This window comes from Manis javanica, chromosome 6, assembly GCF_040802235.1.
Source record: "Manis javanica isolate MJ-LG chromosome 6, MJ_LKY, whole genome shotgun sequence".
Classification (NCBI taxonomy): Eukaryota; Metazoa; Chordata; class Mammalia; order Pholidota; family Manidae; genus Manis; species Manis javanica.
In genome coordinates this window covers 101721925-101745651 of record NC_133161.1, presented here as the reverse complement: position 1 = coordinate 101745651, position 23727 = coordinate 101721925, and the positions used below count along the sequence as shown (strand labels likewise).

Here is a 23727-nt window from a genome sequence, read left to right as displayed (position 1 = left end):
AGGCAGGGGACCGATCTTGTGCTACAACTCACAGTGTTACTCCTTTATTTCTCAAATGTTTGAGATTGTTGGGGGTGTGTATGACAGTGAAGGAGGTTGCCCTATTTGACCTATATCCCCATCACAATCCCATTTAGGCTGTGTGACTTCTGTACCAGGTTTTGGGGCACACATGTGCCACTTGTGTTCATTTGACTTTTTAAACACCTCTCAGTCGATTTTGGCCTCCCAAAGGTAGGGACTTTGAAGTTCAGCACCCGAGTTTGTCTCCTCTCCCTGCAGGGTACTGACAACTTGGGATAGAGATAGCAGGTATTATAAAGGTCCTTGTCCCACTTAGAAGAGCCAGTCTTGCTTTGTCACGTCAGAAACAGATCCTCTTTCCCCTTGTTAAGCATGTGCTCAGTCCTGGGTCTGGTAATCCTGCATCAGGTGAGAGTGGGGTGTTGGCCTGGAAGTTTTGAGGAGGCTGGGGACACAATCCTGCTCTGTCCCCCACAGTGCGTTCCCATGGGATGCTGGCACTGGCCTCCCACATCACGCAGTTTAAACAGGAGCCGACAAACAGCTGGGATCAGTTAGTGGAGAGCATCTGCACTTTCTTTGTCAGGGGAGATCTAACCCCAGGCACTGATGTGCAGGTCATTGGGCACCTGGTTTCACACAGAAGAGGAGGAGGGCAGTTGGCATCTGCAGAGTAAGAAGCCAGGGGAGGCCCTCTGTCCTGGGCCGCTTTTCACCCTGGGTTGGAGCCTAGAAGTGCTAGAAAGCTGGAAATACTGGACGTGTGACATTTTCCTCGGATGCTCCCCTTTCGTGGCTTATTCAGGTGGCAGGACAGAACGTTCTGCATGGTTGAGAGCTGTGCATCTTGCCAGAATCTCTCAGGACAAGGCTTTGGGGGAAGCACAACTGAGCCACCCTTCCCGGGTGCCCTCCTCAGAGCTGCCTTCCACAAAAAAATGCCCTCCACGTCGGTTCTGGCCAGGGACACTTAACATGACCATGTCCCATGTAAAAAGTTCTAAAGCTCAATGTCATTTTCAAGAAAATCTCTTCTGAATGAACAAGTCTCTCAGGAGTCTTGTTACTTGAGTTCTTTAAGGCTTTCTATGTGGGTCCCGGGAAAGTGAGGCTGGGGTGGGTTGGGGATGGTGGTTCGGACTGTCCCAGGTGCAGTCGAAGTTCTGGGTGCTGGGTGGGGTCCTGGTTTCCCCCAGGTGGTCCCCAGGGCTGAGTGGGGCCATAGGGGCTGCAGTTCTCACACTTTGCCCCTAGAACCCCTTGACATTCTTTGAAATGGCTGCAGACCCTAAAGAGTTTGATATTTGCCATTTTAGAACTTCAGACAGAAATTTGAAAAGTTTTTTATACCTCCACAAAAGGACTAATACAAATACCATCTTTTAAGAAAAAAGAAACTCTATTTTTCCAATAAGAAAATTTAATGAGAGTGACATAATTTTGCATTTTGTAAATCCCTTGAACATGTGGCTTAGTGGAAGGCAGCTGGGTTCTTGTACCTGCTTCTGCATTTGGTCACTTGTCATGTTGCCTCCAGAAAACTCAAGTACACTGGTGAGAGGAGAGGGAGAGGCCAGGCCTGGCCTGGCCTGGCCACCTCTTGGTGTCTTGAAAGTGATCTTGACCTCGCCAATGGGGTGGGTGTTGCCTTGGGCCCATGAGGTCAGCCAAAGCTGGGGCTCCAAGCAAAAGGCTCCCCAGTGGAGGCATAGATGTGGGGGGCTGGGCTGCTGGGTTCTCTCCCGAGCCTGCCCTGCAGCCTCCTCCCTTGTGAAGAGGAGAAGTGCCATGCAAGGGCGCATTGGTCCCGTGGCTGATCCTTGGTGGTGCGTGTCAGAGGCTCTGAACGCACAGGTCTGGAGTTCTTAAGCACCACATAAGGGGAAACCATGCTCCTCAGTCTTCTGGTGTACTCGTGTTGCCTTTTGGGTTAAAATATAGAGGCAGTGTAGAAATGACAGTGCCAGTCCCTGTGTGCTGTCTGGACATGCATTAGTGGAGGGGTCAGCTTCAGTCTGCTGAGCTGCTCCCCAAGGGGCATGGTGTCCTCCTTGGTGCGCTCTCTGCCGTGCTCGTGCTTGTGCCTTGCCCTGGCCCCCCAGGTCTACCCCGCAGCCTTTCTGTCCTCAGGGCATGTTTACTGGTGGGGAACTAAAGGGTCTGCAAAGGAAGACAGCATCACTCTTGAGTGCCTCCCAAGAGCATTTGGGATAAAGGAGAGTTAATTGGCAGGGACCAGGCCCGCAGAAAAGGTGGCACTTCCTATACGACATGCACTGCAAACAGAGCAGTGACAGCGTTCTCTTCCTGCTGTGCTGCCCTATCAGAATCCTGGCCCTTGGCAGCCCCGGCTGTGGGTCTTGGTGTTTGGGGGCCTCAGCATGATGCTCAGGCCCCACAGAACCTGTGGAGTTGGGGTGGGTGATGCCATCCGGGAGCTGACCTCGTGGGAGGACAGCCAAGGGGTGGAGGGCGAGGCGGTCCTGGAGTGAGACCAGTATTCTCCGTCATTTTACACTGTTTTTAAATCACAACACTTCTGACACCAAATATGTGGGGTTTTTCCTCCTAAACCAGCTCTTCCAGCTCTCCAGACACCAACTGGGTGTCCTAGAATTCAGCTCAGTTCTGACACTGTCCAGAACTATGTCAGGCCCCACAGGTTAAGGGGCTAAAGCCACAAGACTGACCCCGCTTCAGACACCAGCTGCAAGTGCCCAGCCATCTGTACTTCAGACCAAACAGCTATAAATTAGGGTTTGAAGCCCCCAAGAAGGTTTGATAATTTGCTACAGTGGTTCCCAGAATTCAGGAATGCACTTTACTAACATTCACCATTATAATGTAAAGGATACAACTCAGAAACAGCCAAATGGAAGAGATGCACAGGACAGGGTGTGGTTGTGCGTGTGTGGAGCCTCCATGCCCTCTCTGGGTGTATCATCTCCAGAGTGTTCACCAACCTGGAGCTCTCTGAAATATGTCCTTTAGCGGTTTTTCTGGAGGTTCCATTATGTAGGCTTGATTGATTAACTCATTGGCCATTGGTGATTAACTCAATTTCTAGCCTCTTTCCCCTCCCTGGAGATTATGGGGTGGAGTGGAAAGTTCCAGCCCTCTCACCATCCCATGGTTTCCCTGGCAACCAGCCCCCATTCTGAAATGGCAGCCACCTGTCATCTCATTAACATACAAAAGCCACATATCACTTTGGAAGTTCCAAGAGTTTTAGGAACTGTGTGACAAAGGCCAAGTACTCATTTATGATACCACATAGGTGAAGCATGGCTAGTCACAGAGCCTAAGGGTGTGTGTGTATGTGAATAATATATCCATATGGAGAACCAGTAAACTGGGCAAGTGTGATGGGTGGGCAAGTGTGACTTGAGGAATATGTGCTCTCTCTGCAAAGAGAAAATGTTTCAGTGCTAAAGCAGGTGGTTTTTGTTAAAAATGAAAGATTCCTTCTCAGGCCTCAATACTAGCTGTCTTTTGTGAAGCCTCCCGTGTAATGTGATGACTGATCTTTTCTGATTATTTGGCATCACAATAAAATCCTAAAAAGATTCAGATTAACTTTAGTGATCTTTGTAGGAGACCATGTGAAGTTAGTCTGCTGTGACTGTTTTAATAGCGCAGATTGCTAGGAGGAGAATTGATCCTGGAATGCTCATTGTGGGTTTCCGTGGTGGAGTTTAGCTTTGCAGTGAAGATCCAGCCTTGTAACCAAAACTCTATCAGAATGGAGAATAGTGAATATTGTGGGGCGCACTCACCTGGGCTCAGAGGTGGGCTTTGGTGTGATATGCTTGGGACACCAGCTGCCCCAGTGTCCCCTTGGGTAGCTTTCTGCTCATTTGACTGGTCACTGTGCTCTCCTTTTTCCCTTTCACTCTGCCTCTGGTCCAACTTTCCTGGGCAGGAGGAAGACCCTTTCTTTGGTCAGTGATGTGTGTATCACTAGGATTCCTGAAGAAGCTAGCATTGTTTCAGGGCCTTCCCCATGGGATTATCAACAGCTGAGGTCCCCTGCTGCACACCTGAGAACAAGTTCTTTCAGAATCTGTTTCAACATATACATGCATTTTTTTTTACAGAATTGGTAAAAGCTGTGATTGCTCACACATGCCAAAAGCTGCTTCCCCCCATATTCTCATTATGGGCTCCTGACCAAGATTTGGCCCTACTCCTGGGTCTGCATCGATCACCTTAAAAATCAAGGTTAGGGACCATATTCTAGATGCTTCTGTAGCTGATATTACATGTAGTAATTGTTGGAGGAGTGGATTAGAGAAACAGAAATTTCAGGACAGAGGTAAACACATAGAAAGGAAATTGTTAAACAATGTGACATAAACCATTCAGTTGTCTCCTGTGATTTCCCGGGTTTGTGAGAGCCTTAGATGGTGTCCCATCTTCAGCATCAGCTGCTGTTTTGACTGACATAGAAAGAATATTCCCTTCCTTCAGAGTAATTAATTCTGAATTGAAAGTCACTGGAAATTGAGGGGGTACATTTTCTACACAAATTACTAGAGCCAGGAAAAAACAGAATCAACTGCATAATCTAGTGTTTGCAGCTTCTCACACTGCTTCCCAAGTTGTTTGTAACACTGCAGGCCGTTTACCTGGTTCAGCTTGAAGGGCAATAGCCAGCGCGTCACTCCCAGCTCTGCTTGTCATTGCACTGCCACCTGTAAGCCAGACAGGAGGTCTGGAGGTGGGAGGTCCCCAGATCAGGGTACTAGCAGATGCAGCATCCACGGAGGACCTGCTCCCTGGTTTGCAGATGGGCGCCTTCTCGCTGTGATCTCACCTGGCAGGGAGAGAGTGCTAGCTCTTGGGCCCTGCTTCTGAGGGCACTAGTCCCATCATGGGATCCCACCCTCGTGACCTCGTCCAGCCCAGGCCCCTAAGGCCCACCTCCTGGTACCACCCCATGGGGCGTCTGGGCTTCAGTATTTGAATTTGGGGGAAAAGAAATGTGCTATCTGTCACAGCCTTCCAGGTGTCTGTGTCTTCAGGATTCAGGTGCTGCTTTTGGTCTGGAGGATGGGGAGCCAGGCTGGGTAGCCTGGCACTTCTGTGCTGACCAGGCTGCAGAGCTGGACGGTCATGGCCAGCTAAAAAGCTGAGGAAGGTTGAAGGGAACTGTTTGTTAAGGATTCATACCCACTAGGTTTTACAAAGTAATAAAAGGAGATTAAATTGTTAAATACGATAGTTTTTCACATGCTTATACGCTGGGTCAGTTTCCAGTCTTATGAGACCTGCTTACTATATAAAAATAGTGATCCAACTTCGGAGCCACTAAGCATTGTTTTCCAACCATTCCTGCTTTGGGGAAACCATACGTCTCTGTACTAAAATCTTGATTTCCTGAGTGGAGGGACCACTCTTCTGTATGTGTATTTGCGATGCTTTGTCCCTAAAACCTAGGACCCACGGTAGCTCATTGCATGTAATGAGTGATACGGAGAAAGAAGAGATGTGATTATCTTTAAAATATAAAAATACAAAGCCCTGCAGATGGGACGTTAGACTTCGGGGTGGCCCCGTGACTTGGCTGGCTTTGGTGACAGGCTGTTTTGGGGTGGTGGAAAGCATCCCGCTGAGACTGGCTCTGCTTCTCGTAGGTTCCCAGGGCAAGGCGGCGCCCTGCCCCGCAGTGGGCCTCTCCCACCTCACTCAGGATCGCTGCTGCCCCATATGTAACTGCGTATCTTCTCCACAGGCACTAGGGTCTTCACTTACTTTCCTCTTTATGTATATATATTTTAAACCTCCTAAAAGAAGGAAGAAAATGCAAAGGAAAGAAAGGAAGGAAAAGAAAATGGGAAAGTACCTCCACGTTTCCAGAAACAGTCTGTTGAGAACAAGTGTCTGGGCAGCTGTGTTCCTGGGCCTGAACCACCCAGTGCCTCGTTGTAGGTATAGAGCAGTGATTTCTCTGGGATTCCGAGAAAGGGGAGCCAGCCTGGGACAGGAGGAGAGTCACAGCAACTGGCTGTGGAGATTTGGGTGCTGAGTAGGAAGGGCAGGAAGCAAACGGGACCTCTGGCCTAGAACTTGGTGAAAATGCCTCTTACTACAAAGGTAAATTCTAAATAGGGAAGTAATTCATGTGCCTTACTCTATGCACAAACCCAGATGTGTGTGGAGGAGAGTGCCCACTCACGCTGGCTCCGTCCCGGGGCTGCGGGCCCTCTGCCGTGCGGGGTTGTTGCCTGCGCACAAGTCACTTCCCCCTTTACACAGGTATCTCCTTTCTCTGTAGCTCTTTCCCAATTCATCTTAGGCAGCAGTATTCATCAGGTGCTACCTTCTGCTAGGCCGTGGAAAGCTCTTTTTGGGAATTGCATCCATGCATGACATTGGATGGTCTTACTCTCATTTTACATTGACATTGAGGCCTATGGAGGCAGCTTCTCTTGGGGCAGGTCTGGGCTGTCACCTCCATGGCTCTTATTTTTGGCTCTTTTCTTCTCCAAAAGAGAATGATAGACCGTGCTCCAAAAGTGTGATTGAAAGAACAAAAATGAAGAGAAACCTTACAAAATCACGCGAAAATTTTCTGTTATCTTTTCTTATCGTACAAATAATACTTTATCAACAACATAAAGAGGTAGTGGTGATTTGGATCTTGGCTCTTCCATTTATCATTTGTGTGTGCCCTTGGGAGTTCCTCACTGTCTCCCAGACTCTATTTCTTGACCCATAAAATGGGATGATGATTGTACCCCAAATAATGACAATGTTTGTTTTTAACTAAGAACTGCTAATCTTTGCGTGTTTTAATATGTGTCTCACATGCATTTATTCCTTTGAATTTAATCTTCAAAAACCCCTTAGCTGAGAGGTTGTAGAGAGTTTTATGAGATGTCTGATGTATGATAGATTGTCAGTCAGGGGTGGCTGTCATGGCCGTTTCTGTAGTCATCACTGTTGTCACCGTGACCTTGGGGGGCATTGCTGGGAGAGTTAGGAAAGGTGGGAAGCCCTGATTCCAGTCCCGAGCATCCTGTGTCCTGGGTTGTGGGAGTGTGATCATGGAGTATTAGGTATTGTGCTAGGAGAGTTTGTGTAGCATGTGGAGCTACGATGAAAATACTGACATTTGTATTTGCAAACCTCGCCTTTGTGGATGAGCACTCGCATGGATTTCTGTGCCTGTACCACACTATTTTAACTACTTTTGTTTTATAATGTTTTAGTATGTGATGAGAGTAATTCTCTCTTAATGCTCTACAGTTGAGAGGGAGTATTACCATTTATTTTACTTTGTCAGTTCTAATGAATCTAGATTGATACTGCATTTCATTCACAAAATTAATGTTAACTTTCATAGTAACCACTTTTAAGAGAATCACTGTCTTTGATATTATGTTTAATCTTCCTGTTAGGAACTTAGCCTGTTTGGGTTCATCCGGGTCTTTTACGTCTCTCGTAGGTGTGATACTTAGTTTGTGTAGGGCTGTTCTTCGGACTCAGATGTGCAAGTACAGATATCAGCCGTGGAAAGGGGTGTTTCCGTCTGTCCTCTGGTCAGTCACTGTCTGTGTGTGTGTGCACCCTGTCCCTCGTGCTCTGCTGTCTAGGACTAGCTGGCAGGGGCAGTGCTCTGCCTCTCAAGTAGGCCACCCCTTGTCTCAGTCCTCCCTAGTCTGTGGCCTTGGGCAGGTTTCCCTTGGATGGCCGCTCCTGGGGGCTGCCTGGGGGATCCTGGAAGGCCCAGGGCAAGCACTGATAGGATCCTTGGTTCTGCTCGACTCTGGTATTGAGAACGAGGAGGGGCTGCACCCATTCAAGCATTTTGGTTTTGTCAGTTTCCACAATGGCAGCCTGCTGGGAGCACTTTCTGGAAGGGACACTCTGTCCCCCATGCTTGCCATCTCTGAGCAGCCCCCCAGCTGCTGGCAGATGGGCCCCGAAGGAGAGGGCTTCCTGAGCTTGGGCCAGAAAGTCACTGCTGAAGGTTTCCTGTGTGTTTGTGGTTTGAAAGAATGATGTTGGCGTTTGAGTGGGGATGTTCCGCGTCTTCCTTCTGCTGCCTGTGTCCTTTGACCTCACGTTCTATCATCCCTACCAGGAAGGTAATGGCTGCTGGAGTGGCAGGTCCTGGCCTGCAGTGCACCTGATCCAAATGACATGAATTGTGGCATTTCATCTTGCTGTCCATTCTCTCTCAAGCTGTACACAGTTCTGGCTTAGCATTCTGAAATTTTATAATTACTTAAAAAATATGCCCTTTATCCAATTCCATTTCATTCACATGTTTCTCACTTTGTCTTTGTAACAGCCTACATATTCTATGAAAACCGTGGTCTCTGATCACTACAATATTGAATCTAGTTTTTTTAAATTAAGGGTATTCTGTCCCCTTTGGAGAAAACCAGGACTTCATTCCAGAGCTTTCTGGCTGCACAGGCTGAACCTCCTCATCATGAAAGTTGGGATTTGTTGAGTGTCTAAATAGTCAACTGTTATTTCTCTAAATATTTAGTGTGAGCAAACTAGACAGAAGGAAAACTTTATATTAACTCAGGAATTTTTGGAAGATATCAAAGATACTAAACAGGAATCAAGAGGTCCTTTGTTTCTGAAATATTTTGGAAGTAAGACAGGTATTTTTCGCCCAAGTTCATATGTTGTTTAAGATCTCAAGCCTGTGTTGTGTGCAAATGTAAAACTGCTGAGAGGTGCTGTTTTGATCGGTGGGTGACTGGCACAGAGAGCTCCATGTGCTCCGCAGGTGCCAGCAGACGGCCAGCCCAGTGAAGGAGGTTTGTCGGTCTGTGCTGGGGTGTTGGTGGGCGGTTGTAAACAACACCTAGATGTTTGTAGCTCGCTATGCTGGGTGTGCTGATTGGTCCTGCTGGCCGTGAGGAGGTACTGAATCTTCAGTTCATCAAGTTCAAAAGTCATCTCATCTTTGTTTTTTTCTACTGAGAAGCTCAGTGTTCGCTGTGGTAAAAATAGACAGAAATGGTTGAAGTGGTGACTAGCTTGTCAGGCAACTATGTTATTTTTCTTTAATTAGGATTTATTTATTTTGCCCATTTAAAAAGCAAACTCTCAAGCATATATGAAGTTGAAGGCATTTGCATGCAAAGTGCATTTGGAAGTAATCCTGGGCCACTTGGATCAGAATCCAGGGAAAGAGAAGGTTCTCTGGAGAAGATGGGAGACTGTTAGGATACAAGGACTCAGAGAGGTCATGCTGTCTGTATGTGACCCTAAGTCCATTTCCCAACATTGTGGCCTATTGTCATTTCAAAGACCATCATACTGGTTGACCATCTCATTTTGTTTTTAACTTTTGGTCGATTAAGCTATTAGAATTTAAAGAAATTCCACTCCACATAGTTATGATAATGTTCTTCAGGCTTGCGAGTTCTCTGAGAGGGTGACAGCAGCTTGGTGAGGTGGTGTTCAGCTTTGAGCAGTCAGCCCCGTGCAGTGCCATGTGTCATTTCTTGGCTCCTAAGGTCAGCACCCTCCGAGTGTCAGCAGGCTCTGCAAGCTTGCAGGTGGCTAATGTGTTTGCAGGGGATGGTAGGAGAATGGTTTGACACATCACGATTAATGCCAACTAGTGTTTGTTTACCATTTACTGTATGTTGGGTCCTAAGTCTTCACATGCATTAGTTCATTTCATCCTTTTAAGAGCTTTAGAGGGAGATTCTATTTTCATGTCGATCTTGGAGCCGGAGACACCGAGGCTCCATGAGTCAGTGATTCACACAGATGTCACCTGCTAAGATGGGGTGGTGTCAGGAGACAGCCAGTGCTCTCTGCCTGCACGCCTGATTCTTAGCCAGCATGCCCCCAGGACCTGTTGTTCTAGACCGTGACTCCTTCCATGGTGGGTCAGTGGCGGGGCAGGTGTTATTTCTGCTGTTGAATGATCAGGAAGGTTAGTTCATGAGTACTTCAGTGAGGAATCTGTCCCCTTTACCACCAAGGACTTCCAGTTGCAGGTTAGAAGGTGAGCTCATGCACAGGAAGGCAATTGATGCAGACGCTGACCAGGAACCCTTGCTCTCTGGGCATTTCCTTTAGACGCACAAAGGTTCAGTGGCACTCCAGTGTGAATGTATGAACTCCTCAGGGAGGTGGGCTTTCTTCCCGCCACCCTGCAGAGGAGCCAAGGTCAGGGACACCAGGAGTTGCCTAGCTACCTAAAAAGCACTTCCTGTCGCGATAGCTTTAGTCTTGGACCCCACCCTCTCCTCCGTGCCTACAATGGCACCTCAGGCCGTCAGCAAATATGAGCTGGATAAATGAATCAGAGCAAACAACCAGACTTCAAACTACAGGTCAGACTCTTCTGTCCCCCTTCCGTGGACCATGTGTGCACCATGTGAAGAACACTGTATGTGCCCAGTGGAGTCTGCACCGCGGGGCTGGTACCTGGTCTGTGATGGAGGAAGGCCCCTGGTGGGTGGGGTGAGGGTTGGTGCCTGGGGGGACCCCGTGAAGAATGTGGGCTTGAAGCCTGAAATACAGGTAAACTGGGCCTCCCTACAGGGCACCAGTCTGCGCGTTCCACACCCGCTTGCCTCGGGCCCCGGCAGGCAGAGCCCCTTCGCTCTTCGGGTCTCTGTGGGCATGTGTTTCTGTGATCAGTTGACACAGCAACTAGAAACCTCCTTCTTGTGGACTTCTTTGTGATCTGTTCTTTGAAGAGTCTTTTAAATTATCTCCCTAAAAAAATTACTCTGTTCTCTGTTTTAAAAGTTCAGTCCTGGATGCAGAGCTTAAAATTCACATTTGTACCAGTTCAGCGTGTTCAGTGATGTTCTCTTGACTTCTCAGCTTTGGAGTTGCCCACAATGCTGAGCTGGAGGAGGGCCCTGTGGGGAGTGGCCACCCCGTGACCAAGAACAGCAGCTGGCTCTCACCTGGGTCCTTGGGTCAAGCCTGCGTGTGCCAGACAGCTGGAGCGAGCGCCTGACAGGTAAGGTCTGCTTGGTTTTCACAGGAGGGAGGATTGTCTGTTCAGTGTCGATGAAGGCAAGAACTGTAAACATAGGTCCTTGCAGGTGGACTGACGGTGCATGTCCTGATGTGGTGTTCACGCAGGGAGCCTCCCCGCCCATCTGCGGCTCCCTTCCTCCCCTTTGCTCACGGAGCTGAGCCGGGTGGGGATGGAGAGGTGGCTGTGGGCTTCAGCCACCCTGCAGTCCGCCCTCTTTGCCGGCTGCCTGCTCAGCCTCTCCAGTCCCTTTGCTTCCCATACAGCCAGGGTGATAATCTGCCACCCTGTCATTCTGAGACTCGGGTGGTAAGCATCCAGAATTGGCAGCGGCTATTTTTGGAAGTGGGCCCGAACAGGAGGGGCAGGTCTTGACTCAGGCCCCATGCAGGGTGTGTTGGTCTGGCTTGCCCCACCTTTGGCACCGCTGGGGTTGGGGTGCCCGTAGATGTGAAAGGCGGGGCAGGTACTGGTGCATCCTTGCTCAGTGCTTTGCCCTAGGTGGCCCTTTCTGGGGATGGACCTTCGCTTTTGTCTCAGTAGGCCTGGGTGTGGGGTTCCTGCCATGCCACCAGCAGGTCTGGGACAGTAGTTGGGGAACTAAGGCCAGAACAGTCTTCCAGCAACTGTGCCTGTGGGGCCTTTGCTGCCTGGAGGATGGTGGACACTGGAGAGCATATCAGTAAGCTCTGGCCGCTGTAACACACTACATACAGACGGGGCGGCTTGAACAACAGATGTGTATTTCCTTATGGTTCTGGAGGCTAGAGGTCCAAGGTCAGGGCATCAGCAGGTTGAGTTCTTCTCATTGGCCTGCAGATGCCCTTTTCCTGTGTCCTCACATGGTCCCTTTGTGTGTCCGTCGTAATGTCCTCTGTTTATAAGGTCATCGGTTATATTTGGTTAGGGCTCACCATTATGCCCTCAGTTTAACTTAATTACCTCTTTAAAGACCCTGTCTCCAAATACTGTCACATTCTGTGATCCGGGGCCCTGGGGTCAGGGATGCCCAGGCCAGGGGTGGACGGAAGGTGAGGGTTGGAGCTGCAGTCCGTGGTATGAAGGTATTGGGCTCTCTCCATGTCAGCACCCTTCCCTGTCCCATTTCTCTCCCTCCTACTTGTTGTGGCCTCCATTTGTGGCTTGTCGCTCATTTCGGGGTTTCCTGAGCTGCCCACAAAGATACACTGAAGAATGCTTTTCTTTTGCATCAAATGAGTCCATTCAGCAGGGCACCCTGTGTGTCAGTCTTATGGTAGGTACTGAATTCTGTTGCACACATTATTCTCTAAGGTGCACATGTGGAAATGTTCATGTCTTTCCTAGGTAGCCAGCAGTACAGTTGATTTTTTTTCTGGGATATGACTTTTACCCTGGGAGTCAGTGGCTTTTGTAGAGACAAGGTCCTCTGCATGGAGTGTGGAGTAACTGCAGCTTCTCCTGCTCCAGCCCTAGTCCTTCTGAGCCAAGCCCATGTCTGGTGAACCAGGACCTGCTTGCATGCTCTCTGCCCTCCTCGTGTCCCTGTGAGCGGGCCTGTGCCCAACGAACCAGGACCTGCTTGCATGCCCATTGCCCTCCTCGTGGGACAGGCTGCTTTTGTAGGCAGGCCTTTTAGCTTCGTTCCTACAGCAGAGATGTACGAAGGGTCAGGTGCATCCTCCCTCTGGCTTTTCCCAGATGCTGTCGAAGTCAAGCGTCCAAGGAGAATGAGTTAGTGGTTGTGACTGGCACCCAGGGCACAGGGGCCCCTGCCTGTGCTCCTCCTCGTGGAAGGCAGCTCCCGTGACATTGGGCTGGGCTGCTGCTGTCAGGAGGACGGGAGAAGGGGTTCTCCCCTTGGCCCATCTGCTGACCTGGGCTGCCTTTGCTCATCCATGGGGCCAAGTTCCTGTGTGGAACCGAGGCTGCTGGGAGGTCTTTTTCTGGCAAGCTGTCACAGGGTTGAGCAGACACCTCTGAAAAGGGCAGGAGCTGTCCCTGCCCAGCACCACCTAAGTTCTGGGACAATCGGATACCCACACCTGTGATCATTTTCCTCTCTCTGTTCATCATTCAAGTGCAGCTCCCTTGAGCCAGGTACCTCTGCATCCCAGCAGCCCAGTCATGGCCCTCTTGGCCAGGACACAACAATGAAATGAACATCTTTTCACAGTTAATCCTCTTGTTTGGGGCTTGAAATTTAATTATGAGCAGCAGCTTAGGCAGTGGAGTCTGCCGACCTTAAGGGCACGATGTGGGGTGTACTCGCCTACGCTCCAAGAGTGGTGAGCGGGGTCTATGGCCATCTGTCCCCAGATTGATGAGTTTGAGTCCCCACAGCGACAGTGGGTTTGGTGAATAAGGACTGGACCCCCAAAGATTGCTCTGAGGAGGGAATTCCCAAAAACTTTTTAGCCACAATACCCGTTCTTGACCTGAACACCTTCTCATCCAGCACCTGCGCAGGACCCACTGGATGAGCCGGTGGCCTGGGAGACAGCAGGACCGTGGACCTGGTGCCTTGGTTTCCTCCCTGTGCACTCTGACAGCACTCAGGATGGGCCACTTCAGGTATGAGTCTGAGGGAGAAAGTCTTAGACATTGTGAAAGCCAGTTTGTATTACTCTGTGGTTACAGCCTGCACCCTCAGTCCTCATACACAGTTCCTGAAACAGCTCCGATGGTGTCAGGAGGTAGCAGGACCCTGCAAGTCCATGGGCTCCATGCTCAGGTCATTTCCCCATGGGCGTCCTGGAATGTGGATCCTCCTCATCTGATGGAGGGGCTCCCCGGCATCCTTGATAAGCTCTGCATTACAGGGAAGTCTGACCCCAAGTTAGACTCTGCTAACTTGACTATGTTATATAATGTGTTTATTAGTTCCCGCTTTCCTGACTTTTTTCTACTTACTTGTAAGTTTCTGGTGAGCACCCACTTGGTACCAGCTGCTGCCCTGAGTGCTGGGGCATCGTGGGCTACAGGCTGGCCATAGTCCCTGCACACATAGAACATGTCTATAGCAGGATATTCCGTTAAGAACTCATGTTCTGTTGATCTGTGAGCTGGAACCCAGTCACCTGGGGTTTCAGAAAGATGCTGCAACACAAAATAAGAGGTCTGAGAAGGTCAGTTAGTGGCTAATTAGGGGTGTGGTTATTGCCCAGACAGGCTTCAGTTGGCTCAGTGGTTGGGCCCAGGACACCCAACACCTGGATGTGGCTGTGCCTAAGTGGGGCCAAGTCTGGAGTGATGAGGCCATGGGCAGTAAACTGGGAAGGGCAGGTACCAGTGGGCCATCGGGCAGCCCCCTCACATTCTCCTTCACTGTGCCTCAGGAGCCTTATTTGTTTTGGGATCATGGCGCGGGGAGAGAGAGAAAGGTGCACATGGTCTTAATCATCTGATTTCTGTTCTCCTGCTGTTGATCTCTGAGAGACCTCTGAGTGTCCCTCAGGCCTGCGGGCCCTCTGGGGACTTAGCCACTGGCCCCACTTTTTGCTGCTAGTTTTATCACTGGAGAATTTTTAGGGATGACTTGGGTCAGAGCACGGCATCTCCAAGCTTGGTGTCCCTTGCAGCCCAGCCTCTGGTGGAGTGCTCTCACACCGTAGCCGGCAGAGGCAGGCATGTCCTTGGGGTAACTCGCACTGGACTCATATGATCTGCCTACCCTGAAGATGCAGGCAGAGGAGGGCCAGCACGGCTGTCACAGCTATTTTAATTTACTTAGTAAGACAGGGCTTGGCTAAGGGTAGAAACCATTTCTCTGCCTGGTTTCATTGATCAGTCATTCTTTCCGACTTATAGTGTAGTTTAAACCAAAGCATTCTCAGTATCTAAGTAAACATGCCATGGCTTCTGCCTTCCTCTCTTCAAGGGCAGAAAATCATAATTGTGCCACACAGCTGTTTGGATCCCTGGGCAGCTCTTTCGGAACTCACATGCTCTGGTGTGTGTCTGGGCGTCCTCTCATCTTTTGGCTTCTTGACAACACACTCCCCTGATTGTTGTGTTTGTGCATCTATACTTCCCCACTGTCCTTTTCCCCTGTTTCCCCTGTTTCTCCTCACACTCTTTTGGCAGACCTTCTGTGTCCTTGGCAGCCCTGATATGGCCATCGTGCTTCTGCATCCCTCCCTCCCTGGGTCGTACTGTAAAGCAAGGATCACATGGCATATCTCAGCGCCCCCAGTCCAACAGCATGATACCTCAGTAAATGCCTGATTGAGTTGTTTGCTGTGTGTTGGGGTCTTAGCACATTATTGCCTGATAGAAAAAATCTAAAGATCACAAATCTGAGATGGAAGGAAGAAAATCGATCTGTGACCACCCTGTTTGTGAGTTGCTGAGAGACGGAGCTCCTTAGCTGCTGTTTGTTTCAAGAGTGTTTGTAATTCTCATGGAAGCATTTTTATGATGGCTGCTCTAAAATGCCAGGCCCCTCTGGCCTGAGTCATCTCAGTGCTGGCATCTGTTGACTGTCTTTTTTCCTTCAGGTTGTGATTGTCCTTGTTCTTGGTATGACAGATGATCTTCTCTTGTATTCTGGACATCTTGAATTTATGTTGTGAGAGTCTGGATCCCATTTAATTGTCTTCTTAGCAGGTGGTGTCCTGAGGTGCAGCCACAGATCCATGTAGGGTGGGTGTCAGCTACCCCCGAGCCCTCCTGACACCCCTGGAGCGCTGGCACTCGGTGCCTGTGCAGTTGATGTGGGTGGAAGTTCAGATCCTCCTTGCCCACCTCAGACCTTCCGGGAGTACCATCTCCTGTGGCCAAGTGTGGGGGAGGCTTGGCTCCTTCTGGGGCCTGAGAACAGGGCACACATGCACAGCCTCATCACTTGTGGAAGGGGGACTCAACCCCTTCTGGACCCTGTAAGGTGGGTGCATGGGGAAGAAATGCCAACTACCCCCTTCTCTCCCTTCCTGTTCCCTTCCCCATTCCAGGAGGGAGTGGAGGCAAAGCTCCCCAGTGGCACCCCACTGGCACTCTTGCAGGCAAATTGGGTGTTTGCTTCTGCAGGTGGGAGAAAGATTGGCTCCTCAGTCAGTAGATACCACCCCAGGGGAACCAAGTGTGGCCACCTTCTGCCTAGTCAGGGGCTGCCAGAGGGTGGAAAATTAGCTTCTGCTTGCCCTCTGAAGCCAGGAGAGGTGGGGGCAGTTTTGCCAATGGTGTTTGTCTGGAGTAGGGCAGGTTTTGAAGGAAAGGTTTTTGGTTCTCACAGACCACTTTTTTCCAGGCCTTTGTTGGTGGGGGGAGGGGACAGGCTTTCCCGAGCTTTTCTCATCTGAGCCTATTGGTGGTTCCTGGTTGGTTCTCAAGAGAACTCCATTCATATTAAAATACTAAGTATTTAGGAGTTCTGAGAATGTTGGGTATTAGAGTTTTGAAGTATAAGGTAACCGGCATTATGTCTTGAAGCTTGGTGTTTTCAAGCAGTTAAACTGGGACAAAATGCACCACAGGCAAATGGCAGTTAGCATGTGAGTTAGGGCCAGTTCAGGCAGCAGCCCTGTGTGATGCCCTGATGCCCTGGAACATGGTGAAATGATGCCTGGCCCTGTCCTCGCCTTGTCCACGGGTGGTGGGACTGCTACAGTGGAGAGGGAGTAAGCACAGGGTGCACTGTATGGAAAGAGCTGGTACAGAGGCCAGGTAATAGTAATGCATGTGACACCAGCTGGCTGGCACTGTACTCAATGTGTGCCAGGTGCCGTGGTAAATGATTCAGTGGCTTAGCTCATTTGGCCTTTGTAAACAGCTCTCTGATGGAGATGTGACCTCTCGCCATTGTATAGATGTGGACACCAAGGTGCAGAGAAGGTAGACACAGTTCATCTGCATTGTCCCCTGACCCCATAGCTGTGAATTTTCGCACTTGCCAAAATATGTTTGTAACCTTGAAATCAGCACTCGGGGCGTCATTTGTGGACATGCACATGGCAGTGGAAGATTGTGGGTGCCTAGGTGAGGAGCGAGGCACCACTCTGCCTTCTTGTTTCTCCTCGCAGACTATAAACGAGTGTCCTTTTTACAGTCCATTTGGTGCCATGTGTTTCACATTTTTGTGCTTTTGGCTGGTAATTTTGCGGTTGGGAATGGCCCCAGAGCACAGCACAAGAAGGCTGTAATATGCCCTGCAGAGAAAACACGGGTTAGGTCAGTTCTCTTGGGAATGATGATGGTGCTGTTGACTTCAGTGGTGATGGATCAACAGTGTGTGTTAGTAAGGTGTCCTTAAGCAGAAACACAGAAAGTATTGATTGATGGATGGGACATGTTGGGACCAGAGGCTCCCAGGAACCTAAGTCTGTTTCCGTTGGGGCCAGTGGTTCAGTGTTTGTTCGTACAGCATTCACAGTGACTTCAAAGAACATAGCTACCCAAGCTGTGCTTGTGTCAAACCTAATCCCTTGATATCCTCTTCTCCCCTCCAGTTATTTTCTTGCTTAAAATAAAAGTTTAATTGAAGTGTAATTGATATTCAGTAAATGGGACTTATTTAAATTGTAGAATTTGATGAGTTTTAACATATATAACCCATGAAGCCATGAGCACAGTCGGGAATGATCACCCGCCATCCCCAAAACTTTCCTCACACCCCTTCACAGTTTCTCTCCTGGCCTCTCTCCAACCTGTTTCCTCTCGGTATGGGTCAGTTTGCATTTTCTAGAGTATCACATAAAAGGAACTACAGTTGACCCTTGAACAATATGGGGGCCAGAGTTGAAAATCCACATTTAACTTTTGACTCACCCAAAACTTAATTAGTAATAGCCCACTGTTGACCAGAGCCTTACCTACAATATAAACAGAAAATCAACATGTACGCTGTATGTTGTATGTATTCTATGCTGTATTCTCACCATAAAGCAAGCCAGAGAAAAGAAAGTGTTTTTTCAAATAGTCACAAATATCCAAACAATTTTCCAGTTTACTACTGAAAAAAAATCCATATATAAGTGGACCTGTGCAGTTCAAACCCGTGTTGTTCAGGGGTCGGCTGTAATTTATTCTGTTGGGCCTCTTTCACTCAGCATGATTATGTTGAGAGGCATTTGTGTTGAAATGTGTAGCAATAGCACGCTCCTTTTTATTGCTGAGTAGTATTCCTTTGCATGGATTTCTCACCGTTGGTTCACCCACCCGCCTATTGATGGGCATTTGGGTTGTGGGTTGTTTATAGGTTTTGCTGTCTCAATCCAACTACTGTAGACAGCTTTCTTTACTGCATCTTTACTGCTGTCTAAGCCTGTAGGAATGCCGTGTCTTTCCATCTGTCCTCCTTTCTGGATTTGATCTCCTCCTGCTGAGATCCTGGGTGGCCTGCTTGGGGCTTGACTAGGTCTGCTGGTCATCTGTGATCTGGTCTGGGAGAGAGAAGGGAAGACATTGTCAGGAAGACAATGTCCGAGGCAAGCTGAGGCAGCGAATGAGGCCTAAGGATGTCAACATTTCCTTCATGCAGGTTATGGGCAGTGTGGATGGGGTACCTAGTTAATTCTTGCTGAGTGTGATCTGTAGTGTCAGGGGCCAAACCATTGTGGATGCTGTGAGTTTACCCTTATCTTACTGATTTTACTGACATTTTAAGTGGTTAAAAATGATTCCTGGGAGCAGAGTGGGCTTATGTTTCTTCTGAGTGCAGACTGCAGTCTGGAAGGCCCATCCTTCTGGGTGGCAGAGTCATCTTGGGGTCTGGAGGTCAGTGCAGGCTGGATCTGGGCCTGGGTGACTCGTCATCTGAAGTGAGTGTCTGCTGCCCTTGCCCTCCTGTTGAAGTCATCAGTGTCATTAGACTGGGGACTTGTGTACCTTTTGATGTAAATATATAGCTCTTCTGGCATTGACACTGGGCATGGCTTAACTTCATGAGTAGTTGTGGAAACCCAGGTATGATAATTATTTCCATCTGCTGTTGGTTATTGAGGATTGGGGATGGCGTACTCTACACCTCTGGATGTCTCAGCCCAAGGGGCCCTCTTGCCAGGTGCAGCATGTTTATAATCATGGAAGCATCTGTTGAATAGGATGGCCCTGCAGTGCAGGCATGGAAGGAGAGTGGACCCTTCGTGTGTGCACCTGCCCAGGCAGAGACAAGCAAAGATGTGGTGAAGAAACTTCTGTTTTTTATTTGGGTCCTTGGTCCTTTTATGGATAGAAGCTTGTTCAGCTTTTCAAATAACTTTTTATATATGAATGGACAGAGCAGCGTCTACCGAGGTGCTGCCTGTAGCATCTTTGAAACCTTGCAAAAGACTTTCTGCCTTGGCACCTCCCAAGGGGGTTTAGTTTTGAGGGAGCACAGGGAGCCTCCCCAGGGGGAGCTGCCACAGGCCCTGTGTGTTTCTGCAGGTGATCTGTAAGCCGGATAGCCCACCTGTCTCCATCAAGTAGATTTTCCTTTTTCCTCTCTGAGAGTGGGGGCAGCCTGGCCACAGCACTCCTGAGGGAGTAGCAGCACAATTCATTCTAAGGTGAAAGGAAGGTTAATTTTTTTAACAATCTCAATTAGAGGAAGTCATCAGTGTCATTAGACTGGAGGAATGTAATAACATGCACTGAGATCTATGTACACACTGAATATTTTCATGTAAAGAATTTCATGCTTGCAGAAATAACAGAGCTGAAGGTCTGAAGACAGGATGGAAGAGGAGGTAACATTTCATCTCTTCACTGCCCAGGGTTGTTTTGATGAGTCACTCCACAGACTTGAATGAGTTGGCAAGTGAGGGTCCAGAGGGTGTATGATGGATATGAATTACCTCATTGAGAGATCATTACTTCCTACATTATTGCAGTTTTTAGAACCAATGGGGGAAAATATTGCTTTGAAAATGACAGATCCTTAAAATTATGCAAACTTGAGGGAAAACTCCTGGTGGTTATTTATAGTGACTGATAATGTAGGACTAGTATGGCCAGAGTAGATACAAATCTATTTATTTTAAAACAAAATCATTTAAATTCCATTTTGTAATTAAACATTAAAGAATCTTATCATAAAAATCCAAATTTCATATTAAGGAGATTAATAGATTTGTAAACATGTAGAACTTTGGAATTTGAGGAACTTTTAGCATCATCTAGGTTGTAGATTGTAGACTCTGACCTTTCTTAGGTGAGAAAACAGAAATTTTTTTAAAAAAAATACATATTTTGATTTAGTACATCTTCCTAAAGTAGGAGTGATGACTTCCCATGATGGTTTTGAAAGAAATGTCCTATTAGCTTCTTCCTCTTTTAGGGTGGGTCTGGCCCTGTCCATGAAACTGGAATTGTTTTACTTATGAGGCTGCATGGCCAGAATGGATATTGTTAGGTTTTACCCCAGCCTGAGGCCCTGGTCCCAAGGCTCCAGGCGCAGCCACAACACTAAGTGCTGGTAATGCTAACACCCAGTGGCAGGTTCCTCCCGGGCCGTGGGAAGGAGAAGGGCCACGCCTGTGGATGCTCTGCTGGGCACCTGACCCATTATACTAGTCCACAAAAGAACCGCTGGTGCTCACCGCCTGTGTACCTGGGCATTTTCTGCTGGTTCTCCCTGCCTGGCAGTGAGGCTCCATCCTGTGTTGCCACATGATAGCTCTGGTCTCCTCATTTCTGGGCTCTTTCCTCTACCCTCCATCTGCCTTCTCTGCCTGATTTCTGCCACTTTCCCCAGCTCTACCTTCACACCCACCGCGGAGCCTCCTTTGACCTCTGCAGAACCTTGCTGATGTCCATCCACACAACACGGGGCCTTGTTTAGGTTTCTAGTGTTGCTTCTGCACCCCAACCTGCCACCCCCAGTACTCACTGAGATGGGATCAGGTGCAGTGAGCGTGTGACAGTGCTTCCTCCTGTCTGGCCCTCTGCTGCTGACTTGCCGTTACCCCTCCTGGTCTGCACTGCCCCTCTCCCCGACCCCCCTCACCGGCTCCAGGGCAGCCCCCCCACCTGCCAGTTGTGGGCAGGGGTCTGCTCCCAGTGAGGCGGAGTTAGGAGCACCTCTGTTGGGGCTTCTTTAATTAATCCAGATCCTGGGGTACAGGCAAGGTGATCCGTTCCCTCCTTCATGCAGCTCTGCTGCTCGCTCTGAGGTTACCGTCCTGCTTGTCAGCACAGAGACGGGGAGGCGCCTCCTCCTGTGCTCTCTGACTCATGTTGCCTGTGTTTAGCTCATCTCTTATGGGTTGAACCCATGAAAAGTTAAATTTGGGATTACATCATATCTAGGCTGGGAGGATTTTAACTGCAGTAAATATAGCCTTATAGTCCCTGTTCTAAAATAGCTAGAAATTGTATAGTAAGGCAGTGAGTGATTGGATCTCTTTCAAGTGGATTTGAAGCATTTAGAGAAAAACCGGAAGGGAAAAATGTCAAGGAGCGAGAGCACATGGAGCAGTGGCCACAAGCCCCGGCCATGGAAGCAGAATGGATGTCGGAGCAAGCGAAGTGGGTGTCATGCAAAGCCGAGGGCCTTGTTTTCCTCCAGCGTGACGTGGAGCCTTCAGTCTCCACACGGCTCCTGGGAGCTCGAGGGGGAAGGAGCACTTTGCAGCCTTGGCTGCGCCTTCTCTGTGACCCTCTCCTCCTCCCTCCCGTCCTTCCCTCCCATGTCCTCTGCTCCCTTCCCCCTTCCCTGCCCTCCTCTCCCTGCACCCCCCCAGAGGTGGGTGAGTATGGACAGCTCACTTCGAGGGCATTGCATCATTTGTGAGAGGAGGCCCCCGGCAGCACGTGAGCAGGGCAGAGCAGCACACGGGGCCCCGGGCGTGATGAGGGCCTGACACCTGCAGAGGGCCTGTGGCTTCCAGCAGTATTTACAGCGTCGGAGACAGATGAGCTCACCCAGGAGAGACGCGGGGAGGGCAGGGGTCTGAGAAGTGGGGCTGGCCTCCCAGCAGTTAGAGGTCTTGGAGCCGGGACTCGCCTGCTGTGGGACTGAGCAGGTGCCTGATGGGGGTGTGGCAGTCGATGGGGCTCCTAGTGGTCCCAGGAACCCAGGTGAGCTAAGGGTGAGACAGTGCTGGTGCTGGCTGAGGCCCGGCCTGTGGCTGCTGCAGGGGGTAGAGCCATGGTCAGTCGAGCTCAGGCTCAGGAGAGGCTGGGGGCAGAGCCTGCTTGGTGGTGGCTTTGGGAGAGGGAGGTGTGCAATACAGAAAATGTAACCTTGTGTTTTAAGCATTTCCAGTGGAGTTGAAACTTCCAAGCAGTATTCTGTTAGTGGTTACCCACCCATGTGTGTCAACTCACACATTGATCTTCATGTAATATGCACACGTATGTGGGGTCTGTGTACTCAAATGTACACCTCTGTATGAAATGGGCACATGTGTGTGGGGTGTATGTACTTACATGCATATATGGACATACTTGTGACACAAACATGTACACATGTCCCTCAAGTGGGTTATTTAGATTGTTTCCAGTTTAACTGGACTAGAAAAGCATTTTGTGTCCAGTGACTAGTTAGATTAAGAGCAGTGAGAGTGCTGGAGTGGGAGGTGCCCAGGAGACTTCTGGGCTTGCAGAAGCTTACCTGTTTTGTACCCCTTGCACTATGCGCCTCCCAGGTGTGTGAGTGTGATGCCCAGGGCTGATGGGTGGGTGGAGGGCTTGAGAAACATTCAGATCCACAGCTCCAAGGGGAGGACCATGGGTTCAAGGAGGTTAGGATGTCACGGGAGCCTGACCAGAGCAGGTGCTTGGTGGCATTTAGGTTTGGCAGGAGTGTGTGGTGCTCATGCACCACAGATGTGGCAGCAGTGACTAAGTGGCGCTGTTGGGAGGCTCCCTGTCTTCACTGACCAAGGCAGGTAGTTACAGGATGAGCCAGTGTGCAGGGATGGTCACTTGGGCTCTGCTGGGAGACCTGCGTAAGAATGGCCCAGGGCCCACGGGCGGCAGGGCTAGAAGAGGACATTGAGCCATGTCCATGGGGAGATAGCAGCGGATGCCCTTGGGCTGAGATCGTTTGGACAGCGGAGTGTGTGTAGAAAGACGTCCAGGACCAGGAGGGGTGGGGGATGTCTGCGGGTGGTCATCGGGAAGGCTCTTGGGGACATGGATAGGTGGGGTGCCCCTGGGGTGTCCTTGGTTCCCTGTTTCTTGGTGGCATCCAGGGCTGTGCAGTCCAAGCTGGCTGGGCCCTTCCTCCCAGGAACCTGGGGCACTGAGTTAGGTGTCCTGGCCTGCATGGGATGCTTGGCTACCAAGCCTATGCCTTGCCCACTGCAGAGAGGGCCACCCACCATAGGGTGAGGGCAGCTGGGGATCAAAGGTGAATGCCCAGCCTCGGCCTGTCCTGGGTCACGAGGACTGCATCCCCTTCCTGGGGCTTCTGCGTCTTAGCTTGGGACCTGGGCTCTGGATTTGGGCTGAGCACACCTTCCATGCCAGGCTCCCGGGGACACTAATAGTGTCTCCACACAACTGCTGAGCAGAGTCAACATCATCAAATGTCATTTGAAAACCTCACATGTTTTCTGTGAGGAGGATGGCCACAGTACTTAGGGGTAAGGTACTGTGAATACTTGAATAGAATATTCCTAACAGGTCACACCAAATTCTGAGGATATAGACTCAGAGGTTGATCTCGTCCATATATTCAAATACAGACCCTTAAGCCTGAAAACACGCGCTCGGCATTGAGGATGTCACTTTTGCTGTGGGTGCATAGAGTTCCTTGCCCCGCCCCACACTGCCTTCCACCAGTGCCTTGTGGAGACAGGCTAATGTGGGTGCTCTGGAAG

The 23727-nt window shown here is 49.6% G+C and overlaps 1 protein-coding gene across 11 annotated transcripts in view; it reads left to right on the top strand.

Moving 5' to 3' along the window:
* Positions 1 to 23727, top strand: part of GRB10 (growth factor receptor bound protein 10) — a 203377-nt gene that overhangs the window by 19938 nt on the left and 159712 nt on the right. For 8 of the 11 annotated variants that reach the window (XR_012132421.1, XM_073239133.1, XM_036992967.2 and 5 more), the window contains exon 2: positions 10843 to 10984. The exons of 1 other annotated variant lie outside the window; for it this stretch is intronic. The gene's annotated coding sequence lies outside the window, so the exon portion shown is untranslated. Of the gene's footprint in view, positions 1 to 10842; positions 10985 to 13439; positions 13556 to 23727 lie in introns of all 11 variants that reach the window. 2 more of the 11 variants (XM_073239136.1, XM_073239141.1) reach the window with 1 other exon arrangement.